Source organism: Phaseolus vulgaris, chromosome 2 (genome assembly GCF_000499845.2).
Source record: "Phaseolus vulgaris cultivar G19833 chromosome 2, P. vulgaris v2.0, whole genome shotgun sequence".
NCBI classification, from domain to species: Eukaryota; Viridiplantae; Streptophyta; class Magnoliopsida; order Fabales; family Fabaceae; genus Phaseolus; species Phaseolus vulgaris.
This window is the reverse complement of record NC_023758.2, coordinates 29,198,600-29,212,645: the sequence shown is the minus strand read 5'-3', so window position 1 is coordinate 29,212,645 and position 14,046 is coordinate 29,198,600. Positions and strand designations below refer to the sequence as shown.

The following is a 14,046-nucleotide window of genomic DNA, read 5'->3' as shown; positions in this document are numbered from 1 at the left end:
TGAAACAGAGATATTAATTCGTTCTTTTTTTAGGGTAAGAGACAGACAGATATAAGATCAATCACTAAAGATGAATAATATTTTCTTTCACTGAACCGAAACTTTCACCCAGTAAGAGTAACAATGGTATCTTTCAACACATATTTTTGTACACTGATTACATATTTAAGGGAAAAAACATTATGATTTTGGGGTTAATGGATATGGCATTACACAAATTAGAAATACAACACCATATCATGATCAAAGATTTTCAATTTTCCAATCAATGCTAGACAAAATGGTGGGATTGATGAGGACATGCACCAGCCCTTTCTGACTGGAAGATTAGAGTAATGGAAAGGAGAAAGGAAAAGGACAGAACATGAGCCAAGCAATTCCTTGGAATAATTTCTTTGTAAACCATTCAGTAACGGAAACATTCGAGAAAAACTTTGTGAAAGAAAAGGTAAAAAAAATTAAGCAATGACAAAAAGAGCTACAAATGATGAGGATGGGGGCATGTGAATTTGGTACAATCACAGCTCCACAAACCACACCTAAAGCTGTATTTGTGTGGGGACTTGGGAATCTGTCGTGTCTCTCTACCTCACCAAGTGGTGAAGAACAGAGGATAGTGTCGTTAGCTAAAAGGTTTTGAAGGATAAAAAACCTATTGAACCAAAAATGTTTGTGGAAGCATAACCTTAATCATTTAGTTTTAGATTTTCATAGCACTCTTTCAGATTACTTTAGTCCCTTATCATCATAAAAAAAACTGATTTGAGTGGTTTGTGACATAGTAAGTATGATTCTTTGTTTGGATGCTAGAAATTTGAATTTTTGTGTAGACTTATTGTCATGAGCTACGTAGACAAGCATAGGGCTTATCTGGTGGCTATAAGAATCTTATGCACATGTTGAATGTGGATAGAAGATGGGAACATAAAGATTGTGAGCCCACATGCAGGCACCTAGTAAATGATAAATCCCTATCTCAAACCTTGTTTCTTTCCACTGCCCCATTTCAAATCAAGTTATTATAATTGCATATAAAGTTGAATGAGATTGAATAAAATAAGACTTCAATAGCTATAAACAATTACACACTATTATCTGGTTATAGAAAAAAGAGTTTAATATTGTTATTGTTAGTTCATTTTCCTCATGAAATAAAGTTATTACTTTATTGTTTAGATATCTATAAATATAATAATTGAGGGATCATAAATAAAAATGTTTGTCACCTGTTAGTTCTGGAAAATTTGAGAAAAAGATATAAACTAATAATCAAAACAAAGTTTGCCAAAAAAATATAGATGGACTTGTTCTCTATGGAACACATGTGGTTATCCCTATACACGTTGCATGACTCAGCTATCAACTTACATACATTGTCCCACTAAAGAAAATTCTCTAATTTTTCTTGACTTTATTTCAGTGTTTTTTTAGAGTGAAAAAGTAGGTGAGAGAGGTGAAAACACATTTTTTTTATTCTTCGTTCAAATGAAGAGATTGGTAGTGATTTATTGATTCCATGTAGGATTTTTATATTTTAACTAAATACCTTGTGCATGTATTTTCAAATTATTAATAATATAAATTATTCAAACTATTAATAATATTAATTATTTTATTACTATTATAATTATTAATATAATTATATATAATATAAAAAATTAAATATTACATAAATTTATTTAAAAAATTGAAAAAAAAATAATTATACTATTAATAACAATATATAACTATAAAATAAAAATAAGAAAATAAAATTATAATATTAACAAAACATAAATAAAATACATAATTAATATTATAATTTTATAATATGATTACACTAAGTTTAGGAACTATGTATCTATAAAAGTTCAGAATACGGTTATAAGTATATAGTTTTGAAAAGTCAGTTTTTCAATGTATATTATATCATTATCTTATTATTTCAACTTTAATTAATGAGGTATTATACCTAGACTTCAAAATATTTATATTTTCAAGGGTATTATGCATAACATGTATTTTTAAAATACAAAATTGTTCGTTTTGTAAAGCATTAAAACGTATTTCTTTAGAAGATTTATTAACCAAGTTTTCAAATTGATACTTAATCACAGATAATTGGTTTGTACACTAATAATGTTTTTATCAATTATATGGTAGTGATCCACTCAAAAGACATACTAGTTACTATATTTTTTCTTAATAGTTTTACATGTTTCTCATTCATATTATTCATGATTCTATTGATATTAAACAAAATGGGACTAGAAATGGTCAATTATTCATTCTAAAAAAATCAAACAGTAATATTTTAGCATTGCAGAGGTATTCTACATAACAGGTCCTTTTAGACTAGAAAATTGTTCAGGATGTGAATTATGAAAATTGTCATTTCTTCACAGTAAATCATTCATATAATTATTATTTCTCTATTCACATTGCAAAAGTATTTTACATATAACAGATGGTATTGACTATACTTAAAAGAGATAATGCAGTCACTTTTTTCGTCAATAAATATAGATCTTCTTTTAGAGGCTTTAAAAATAAACATTAAGATTGAGAAATCACTAACCAAATTTGTAATTTTTATTTATTTATCTCTAACCATTAAGATTAAGATTGAGAAAATTTTGTTCAGGACGTGTATTCTGAAAATAGTAAGTCTTCACAATAAAAACATTTAAACAATGATAGTTCATCTATTGACATTGTATAACAAATGGTAAAGAATTCACTTAAAAGATATAATGCAACTACTTTAGTCAACAAATATAGATATTTATTTAGAGACATTGAAAAGAAACATTAAGAATGAAAAATCACAAACCAAAATTGTAAATTAATATATTGTTTTTTGTTATTTATCTTAAAAAAAATTCCTGAAGTATTATGTAATGTGTTTGAATCCTTTCATTTTGTACCCTATTTGAAAATTGATATATCATCATGGATAATATACAATGTTTAATGTATTCTTTGACATGTATTATATAAATTTAAGTTATATATGTTCTTATATTATTTATTTATTTTTAAATAATTTAAAACGATTGAATGTTTATATAACACTACCAGAAAATCATCAAATAAATCAATTTTTAGAGACCAAAATAATTAGTTACAATATGAACTAAAATAGAGACTATTTTAGAAACTAAAAAAAAATTGGTTTCTAAATTAGTTTCTATTATTTTCTATTATTGTTAAATAGTTTTTAAATTGGTATCTAATTAGCAACTAAGGTTTTAACTACCAATTATTTAGTTTCTAAATTTGGTAGCAAAAACCTTGGTTGCTAATTAGATACCAATTTAGAAACTATTTAACAATAATAGAAAATAATAGAAACTAATTTATAAACCAAATTTCTTTTTAGTTTCTAAAATGGTCTCTAATTTAGTTACTATTGCAACTAATTATTTTGGTTTATATAAATTAGTTTTTATTTCATAATTTTCTGTAAGTGTTAAAACAAATATCATGTTCTCAACACTAAATATGTGTCATCTACAACAAAATCACATTTTTTTAATCATTTAATTTTGTTAGGTGCCTAATTTAGTATTATTTTTAATAATTGTGGAGGATGATTTATTCTATTAAATTATTTTTACTTAATATTTGAATTTTAATATTTTGTACCATGTTTTATTATCTCTCTTTTAATTTTATTTTATTTATATTATTTCTTTTATTTTAGTTATTTTTTAATTACTTTAATTCTATATTTTTATGTCTTTTTAATTAATTTTCATATAAAATATAATATATGTGTATATATATAAATACTTTCCATAATTTATAAAATTTTCATTTTTAAAATATTATCTTACAGTAATTTTAATTTATTTTTTATTATTTCCTTTATAATATAATGCAAATATGAGTTCTCTATATATAATATAATTAAAAATACATTTAGTTGAATCTATAGATATGCCTTTTTTCGTTAAAACTTAGTATATAATTAAAATATCTATTTTTAAAATTATATATAAAATTATATAGATAATATATATATAATATTTTCTATTTAATTAATAGAATGAACAATTAATTTAAAATCTGATGTCCATTTTCTATTTTCTTATCGTAGTAAATTTAGTTTCTTTTCAATATTATTTTAAAGTTGATAAATAAACTTCACAAAATTAATTAGGAAAATTAAAATTTAATTTATCAAACAAAATATACTACTTACAACACACAAATCCCTGGTGTCAACTATTCACTTTAAATTTTATCATTGATTAACAGTGTGTTTTTAAACTTAAATAATTTTTTATTCACAAAATATTGAAGATAAAATCAAATCATCCACTTTTTTTCTCATATTCAATTGTAGGATAGAATATTGTTTTACCAAAAAAAAAAAATTAGAAGACATCATATTAGGTAAAATAAAATAAAATAAAATAAGGACAGAAAAACTCAACCAATGACACTAAAGGTGATTCATTGTTTTCAACTTAAAAGATATTGTGGTATGGTAATATTTTGTTCCACATCTTCACTTAAATTCATGTTTCTATCTCTAATGTTGAAAATCTAATCAATGAATTATGTGATATGTTTTGCACTTTCATTGGTTTTTGTCGTGTTTACACTACAAGAAAATTATGAAATAAAAACCAATTTATACAAACCAAAATAATTAGTTGCAATAGTAACTAAATTAGAGACCATTTTAGAAACTAAAAAGAAATTTGGTTTCTAAATTAGTTTATATTGTTAAATAGTTTCTAAATTGGTATCTAATTAGCAACCAAGGTTTTTGCTACCAAATTTAGAAACTAAATAATTGGTAGTTAAAACCTTAGTTGCTAATTAGATACCAATTTAAAAACTATTTAACAATAATAGAAAATAATATAAACTAATTTAGAAACCAATTTTTTTGTTAGTTTCTAAAATAGTCTCTATTTTAGTTCATATTGTAACTAATTATTTTGGTCTCTAAAAATTGGTTTCTATTTCATGATTTTCTTTTAGTGTTAATCTCATATTTTGTTAAAACTTTAAAATTTTGTAATTTTTCCATAAATTCAAAGTAATTTATTAATTACTTAACCACATCATGTATTGATCCATTTTTTAAAACACACAAAGTTTGTCTAAAATCACCTAAAAAAAAAACTTTACCACCGAACAACTTTTCACTATTTTCTTCATCTACAATTTTCATAATATATTTCAAGTTCAATCAAATGCTTCAAAGCATAATTTATTCATCATTGGTGTTTCATCTCATATAACCATATTGATTTTCATAAAAATCTAACTCAAAGACTTCCTTAAACTATGTTACAGGTTGATTCCTCTCTTGAATCAACCTGTAAAAATGGATTTATATTATTTTCTCAAAGTGTAGAATAAGTTGCCTTTCCTCATAAAAATAATAAAGAACACCACTAAAAAATTGTTCAATAGTGAACGAAAGCAATGACCGAAAAATGTGGTAATTATTTATTACAAAGTGGACTTTAAGCATAACTCAACTTCATAAAACCAGCTTATGAGATTTGGTTTGCACCCACTTATATACAATGAATTGTCTCAATCTCTAGTCGATGTGTGATCTCCAACACACTCCCTCACGCCGAGAGTGACAACTCATGCGTGGGATAACATAATATGGGTGGACCGATAACGGTCCGATAGCGGGTGGTTTGATAAGCCCAATAAACATTCGCTAGGATGGGCTTTAAATGACTCTGATACCATATTACAAAGTGGACCTTAAGTCTAACTCAACCTAATAAAACTGGCTTTTGAGGTTGAGTTAGGCTTAAAGTTCACTTCTTAATATGATATCAGAGCCATTTTCGAGTCTATTCCTAATGAGTGTTTGTTGGGCTTATTAGGCCACCCGTTATCGGACCACCCATAATATGTTATCCCACGCACGAGCTGTCACTTCGGTGTGAGGAGGTGTGTTGGAGCTCACATATCGACTAGAGATGAGGAAATTTCATAGTATATAAGTGGGTACAAACCTCACATCATAAGCCAATTTTATGAGATTGAATTAGACTTAAAATCAATTTCCTAATATTATTAGTTACCAAAAATTATTTTTACGATTTCATAACTGAAATAATGACTACATTTTTTAGTCACATAAAATCAGTCATAATTATTATTATTATTATATTTATTAATATTATTAATGTTAACATTACTATTGTATTTTAATTATTATGCATATCAGAAATGGATTTCATTTCTTTTGATTCAAGATTGTGTTTCAAGTTTTGAAAAATACATCTATGTACACTGCATGCGTTACGAAAGTAAACTCGTTCTTGGATTCTAAATGTAATACGTCTAAATTTTGTTCAAAGTTAATATTTATTTAGAGTTTGCATAAACATTTATAATTACTAGTCTAGAATTTATTTATTTAGAAATTTGAATTATTTATATTGAAAAATTGTTGAAAATTTATTACAATTAATATATAATGATTTGTTGACATAAGACATTCATTTCTTCAATCTCCTCCAAAGTCTACACATTACATTATTACATTATGTCAAATCGTTCTAAAAAAATTATATTTTAGATTAATACCATACAATTTTATAATATTTTTATTATTAATTACTTTATAATGTTATTGTTATTATTCTAATTCAAATATAGTATATAAAAATAGTTATTTAATATGCTATAAAATAATTTTTATTAATAAATGTTAAACTCGTTCCGAAAAAAAAAATGGTGAATCGCACGGATTCAAAGAGAGGAATGTAAAAGAATAAAAAATGGAATAAAATTGAAAGCATATTGTCTGTGGTGTAAAGTGGTTTTTGTTTTATTTTATTCACTATATTCTTCTTCATTAATTGATAGGTTAGGCCCTGTTTGGTGAATTTTTTTAATAAGTTTGTCCGTGTTAGTTAAAATCAATTAAGTATATGACCCAATATACTTATCATCACCATTAGTAGTACCTGTAAGAGATGGCTATGATGTAGGTTGTACATGAGTGACCCACCATATATGATTTCTGATTATGACCTTTCAAGCTGCAAAATTGTTCTTCTAAATGCCAGACAATCAAGTCAAATTTGTGCAGCTGCAATTGGATCAATACAATTCCAAAACTTCTCCATATCCCACTCATCACATGGACATGAAAAAGACAAAAAGTGGTGGGATTATTAATATTTATGAATATTTTACTTTATTATTTTTAAATTTGATTATGTAATCAACAAGCTGGAATAGCTCAGTTGGTTAGAGCGTGTGGCTGTTAACCACAAGGTCGGAGGTTCAACCCCTCCTTCTAGCGTTTTCGTTTTTTTTCTTTGCATTGTTCTTTATTTTCTTTTCTTGGGCTCATGTGGGGGTGGAGCAATTTTTTTTTTAATATTTCGGAAATTATATAATTCAGATGTCTTTTTTTTAGATGTGTGATTAGCTTCCTGATTACATAATCTGAAAGCTTTTTTCAAATTTAAAAAAGAGTTCCAGATTTTATAAACCTAAAGAACACTTCCGAATCCAAAAACATATTTCAGATTATGTATGGATGGCACAAAAAAAAGATAAAACAGTATTTTCACAGTATGGGGTGACACAAGAAGGAATGGAGGTGTAGGAAGAAAGAGTAAGGAGCATATCGTTGTACACACAGGCTTAGCCCAATCCGAAAGGGCTTTATCATCATGTTTAAATTAAGGCAATTTCTTCCTCCATCATATAAATCTCAATTTGTATCCAGTGAAATAATGAAAATGTGAATAATTTTTTTTAAATACATTTTCAAATTTAAAATTTCAAAATACATTTCTAATTTTTTTTTCTGAATTTTCTCTTTCAAAATGTATTTTTTGGATTTTAAATTTATTTTTCAGAATATAATTTAATTTGGTTTTTTTGAACTGTATTTTTTGAATTTTAAATTTTTAAATCCGAAATAGAAAGTAATTTTGAAAGATTTGAAAGGTAATAGAGTACAAGTTTAAATTGGTATGGTGAATTTTTTTCTTTGCCTTAAATTAATATTTAAAAGGAAAACTTGTTTATTCATTGTTTTCACCATCACAATCTTTTACATTGCGGAAAATTTTGGATGAATACAACTAATTCGAATCCTAATATGAAAAACTTGGATATCAAGTTGAACTCGATGCTGATTCAATTCTTTTACGTGTAAGGTGTTACTTCAATCATTGGTTTATTACTAGGTGTGAAAAATAAAAAATAAAACAAGTAATTTTACAAACAAGTTACTAACCCAAAAGAGATGGGGATCATCACAAGGAACCAAAACTATACAAAAACCTTACCTATCTCCACCGTCTTAGCATATTTCACATGGAACAAAATGAGATACCAATTAAAATTAAGATAACAACTTAATTTTAGCTAAATTCTTACTTTTTATCATCTACTAATTAAAGGTCTAGAGAAAAAGGACGATTAATCCAACCAATTTTAAGTAAAGTAAACAAAATATCTAAAATAAAAATGTAATTTTTTCTATAAGCATTGCAACCAAGTTAAATGAAATAAAAAAAAAACATACTAAAAATTACTCTTTCACTTTAATCTCACCTTCTCACTTTACACTGCATATTTAAGCACGACATGACTTAAAAAAAAAGTCTAAAAAAAGGAGTTTCAGCGTATTACCTACCAATATAACATGTTCATTCAACCTAATTCCTTAAAGTTCAATTTGTGTTCAAACTACAATTAAGTCTAAAGTAAATTTCAAATTTTTTTTATTGTTAAAATCTCACATAATAGATAATATTAATTTATAATATATAAATAAGTGTAAATATTACTTTAAAAATAATTTTGTAAAATTAAGTTAAATTTAAAATTTTATATATCACTTTTTTAAAAAGAATATATTTAAAGTTAAAAATGAAAAATCTCCTCAATACCTAAGTCTCTTGTATTAGATTTCTAACATAGGGACTAATGCTTTGTTTGGAATGAATTTATGTTTGGTTTGGATTAGAGGTTGTGGACGAATGGAAAGTTGAGAGTGTGGGGGAGTGAAAATGTAAAGAAAGTGTAGAGAAAGTTGAGGGTGTTTTCATTGGGGGATGTTAGAGTGGATGTGTAAAGAAAATTTATTGAAAAGTGTGAATGATGTGATAGTTGTGGAAGTATTTTAATATATTTTGAATAGTGTAAACTGTAAGATTACAAATTTACCCTTATATATAAATAAATAAGAAAATGAAATATTAATTAATTTAAAGAACATTTAAGTTAATTAAAATAATTAGTATTATATTATTTAATTTCTATTATATTATGTTATATATAATAATAAAGTATACTTTTGTCCATGTGTGTACAAAATTAATAAAAAAAATATTATTAATTTTGTACATAATTTTGATAATTAAAATAATTGTAAGTTTCAATTGTAACTTAAAAAATAATTTAAAATTTAAATTAATTAAAAAATAGAATATAGAAATGAAATATGATTTTTTCATTTTTAATTTTATTAATTGAAAAATTTGTATTAGTTAAATTTTTGTTTGTAGATAATTTTAATATTATTAATGATTATTTAATAAATTTTATGTTATATAAATATATAAATATATAATTGTTATTAATTATGATTTTGATTACTATTAATAATAACATTAATATAATTTAAGAAAAGATGTCATGAACATTAATTAGTTGCAAAAATATATAAAGTCATTACATTTGATGTAGAGAGAGATAAAATATATGTTAGTTTGAAATTATGCAAAACTTAAAAACATAATAATGTTAATTAGAAAAAGAAAAGACATCCCACTAATAACATTTTAACTCTTCTTGTGGAAATCTTCAAACGTGTTTCTAAAAGGCATATCTTATTCTGTTGTTTGATAATGATTGCATCTTTGTCATCGGCAAGTCTTCATTGTACCATTTGAAAAAATTACAGCTTAGAACAATGTCACTTGTAACCTGTTTTGAATAAAAAAATAAAATTCAACAATGAAAAAATTTAAATAACCATAGTTAAGTTTGCATGAAACCGAATTGAATTAAATTTACCTTGTACTTGGGACAACCCAAAATCATTTTTCGACATTTTTTTCAATTGTTGTTGTTCTCAAAACAACAAAGTGTTCACAATCACAAATAGGAGCAATTAACGCACTTGTGCTCCCAGCAGCATGGGTAAAAGTACCACGTGATTTTGCACCACAACCAGTGCAAACTAGAGGATGATGTCATGTCATGTGCAGACATTGAAGGCTACGTATGTTATTCGTTTTCCAATTTAGATAATGGACTCGAAATATTTACTTTAATCATAATAGAATTCAAATCTTAAAGAACTTGCATTTAAAATAATATGAAGCTTAATGTTAAATATCAATTTCTCAATGTTCAAGGTGAAAAATAACAAAAACAATTTCAACATGAAAAATAGAAATAAAATAAATGACAATAACATAATGCAAATAGACAATCAATGGCCTTGATGACGATGAATATGTTTCAGAGTATCTTCCATTTTGTTCATCCTTTGATCACCCCGCTCCATCCTTTCATCAACCCTGGCAAAACGGATGTTAACGTTCCTCATGCTTTCTTTCATGTCTTGCATCCCCGCCCAAGTTTGGGTTAACATTTCAGTTTGACTGGGAATTACAGGTTGAGGTTGAGCACCTTGAACATGTTGTTTTGCCAATTGATCCTCTTCATTATCTCCTTCGTCCTCCACTTGAGGCCTACGAAGTTGTCATACACCATTGACCTGGAATATATTTAATTTGGTCATACTCTTTTTGCCTAAATAATGATTTCATCCAAGCATTACCGCTTGTCCATTTTCCAAGTCGAAGCCATACACCTGCAAGATGCGTGTTATCAAAATTGCATAGGACAGCAACATGTTGTTATCCCGACATTTCATCTTGTGTTGCATGATGTAATGTGGTCAATTAATCATTATGTTATTTTTTATGCACCAGAACATGAAAATATCTTCATTTAATACTTATGCGAAGTTGCTTCCACGAGAGCACAAAATATGCACCCATGTGTAATGTAGTAGCCGGTCATTCATTTTTAGACTACCGACATTTCTAACATTTTGTCCCTGAACATCTTCACTAAGCATGGACAATAATGTTAAGGCTCGATCAAAATTACATTCCTCAGGGATTGTCCCTAACTTAACAAAATAAATATAGACTAACATAATTATAATTTAATCAATCAAAAATAAATATATTTTCTCTTAACTTATTTTTGGTTTAGGGTTTTAGTACAATAATATTTATAATATTTTAAATTACGTTTACATTATGTAACAATAAAAAATTGTATAACATTATTAATTTTTTTAATTACATTTCCATTATATAACAATAAAACTTTCTATAACATTATTAATTTCTATAAAATCTTCTGTTGACATTTATTATTTATAACATGTCAAATTTGCATTCATGCATTATGTCAAAATATTAACCATAAATAAATAAATGTATTATTTATAAAGAATTAAATTTTTAAAAATAAAAAAAAATAAAATTCCAAATTTCTATTACTATTATGTAAAAATAATAATTTCAAATAAATAAATCTATTTTTTATAAACAATTTCATGTTAAAAAATATTAACTATGTACACATATTAGGAAAAATTCTAATTTATTATGTAACCTGTTTTTTTTTTTAAATTACTACAATATTTGATTTAATTTTTAAATAATAATATTAACAATTTATGTAAATTATGAGAAGTAAATTATATATATTTTCATAACATTGTGGTATGTGTATGTAAAATGAAAAAAAATAAAAAATATAACATTCAAAATTTGTATTTCCATTCTATAAAAATAATAATTTCAAATAAATAAATGTTTTTTTATAAAACATTAAATGTTAAAAAAATATTAACTATCTACACATATTATTAAAAAATTAAATTTATTATGTAATCTTTTTCTGTTAAATTTTAATTCCAAATAAATTATATGTATTTCATATACACTAGGTATGTATATGTAAAATGTCCAAAAATATAAAATATAGCATTCAAAATTTTTATTTCCATTATATAAAAATAATCATTTCAAGTAAATAAATATATATTTTTTATAAAGAATTAAATGTTCAAGAAATAGTAACTATGTACGATATTATTAAAAATTCTAATTTATTATGTAATTTTTTTTAATTAATACAATATTTGTTTTAAAAGATAACATTAAAAAAATTATATCTACACTGTAAAAATAATAATTTCTAAAAAATAATCTATTCTGTAAATTTAAATAAAAAAATTATTTATTAACAGCTTTAAAGTTAAAAAAAAAATACAATGTACACATTCATAAATTTATTTATTAACATTGTTAAATGTTAAAAAAATCTTCTGTATATTTGATTTTTCTGTTTTTAAATTACTGTAACAATTTTTATAATCTTTTTAATAACAATATTTTAAAATAACAGATTCAAATCTCTAATTTCAATCTATAAATTGTCACAAAAATAACATATTCAAATTTTATGAAAATTTTACATTAAGAACATACAATTTTAGATAATCAATTTTCCTAAACATTCACGTCTAAAATTAAAAACTAATTAACAAGTACTTTAAAATAATTTAAACAAATTAAATTCAAAACAAAAAATAAACATCAAAACACAATTTAAAAAAAAACACACATACCTCAAAAGAGCATAACAAAATCACAACACAATGCAAGTATAAGATTTATGAAATTGTGTCTGAAAAAAAATAATTCAAAAATTAGTTCAAAAAACAGAAAATAAAAAATCTGGAAAATTAAAAAACATTATCGATTATCACCTCAGTTTAAAATATAACATAATCGATTATCCAAAGGTTTATGCCACATAATCGATTATGCTTCCAGTTCAAAAACCACCATAATCGATTATCTCACAAATTTTTTTACAAGTAATCGATTATGTCATGAGCATAATCGATTATCAACTATTTTTTCCCACATAATCGATTATGTCATATGTTCATTTTCAGTGGTAATCGGTTAAACATGAAACTAAATTCACACAAAGCTCACCTGAGGTCACAAACGAAGAACCAAACACACTCTCCTACCACTATGTTTACTCACGACCCTCTCCAAGCTCTATAGGTTTGTGCTTTGTGAAGAACTGAATTTCCTTTGCTTTGTGAGGTTGGGAACCAGATATATAGTGTTGCACCTCTTTATTACGCTCATTCACTCTCTCACAAACTTAACTATGTATTCATTGAGCTTTGAAGTTGGTCAAAGAGATTCCTTAACAATGGTCAGGAATCTCATGTGCTTGCTGAAAAGGTTCTTCACATAACACTGTGCATGCATGCTTCACGTCCATATACGTCCAAAATTCTAGAGATGGCACAAATGACTTTGCACTCATCCTACCTGGCATTCACTCCCTCACCCTCTCCTTTTTCTTCATTTCTGAAAAGTCTCTCATTTGGCCCAACTTTCCCCTCACCCACACCCTCCACCATCCGTGGATCCAAACGGGGGTGACACCCCACATCCGGTCTACGGCTACACTGTTATTCCCCAATCCAAACACAGGCTTAAAGTGTTGGAGTGAATTTAAAGGTTGAGAAAGTGTTAGTATTGTTTATGGTTGAGTTGATTTTCACTTATTTAAAAGGAAAAAGAGAAGGGAAGGGAAGAATGACATACATGAAAAGTTTTGGATAAATGAGCCGATTACAAATCTAAGTTTGAATTTTCGCATGCATGTAAATACACATTAGCCTCCCAAAACCACATCGTATTTGCCAAAAAAAACAAGACGAAACTCATTCACTCTAATGAAAGGTTTCATATGCATAATCGATTATAATTCTTAATGAACAATTGATAACTTTGTGTTATTGGATGATGAACAACTTTATTTAAAACTAATTGGTCACATAAAAAAAAATATATGTTGTCTTCGCGCAGTCAATTAAAAACACTTTTAATTAAAAAATTTAGTGATAAAATTGAAATAACATTTGATGCTATGTTTTGTTCCAATACTCGATAGACAATATTTATAAAAAATTATACGTTATTA

At 25.4% G+C, this 14,046-nt stretch overlaps 1 non-coding gene across 1 annotated transcript; it reads left to right on the top strand.

Annotated features, from left to right (window-relative positions):
• The first annotated feature begins 7,208 nt into the window (after nucleotides 1-7,208).
• TRNAN-GUU (transfer RNA asparagine (anticodon GUU)) lies at nucleotides 7,209-7,282 on the top strand. The gene has a single exon. It is a non-coding gene; the product is annotated as a tRNA-Asn (tRNA).
• The last annotated feature ends 6,764 nt before the right edge of the window (nucleotides 7,283-14,046 follow it).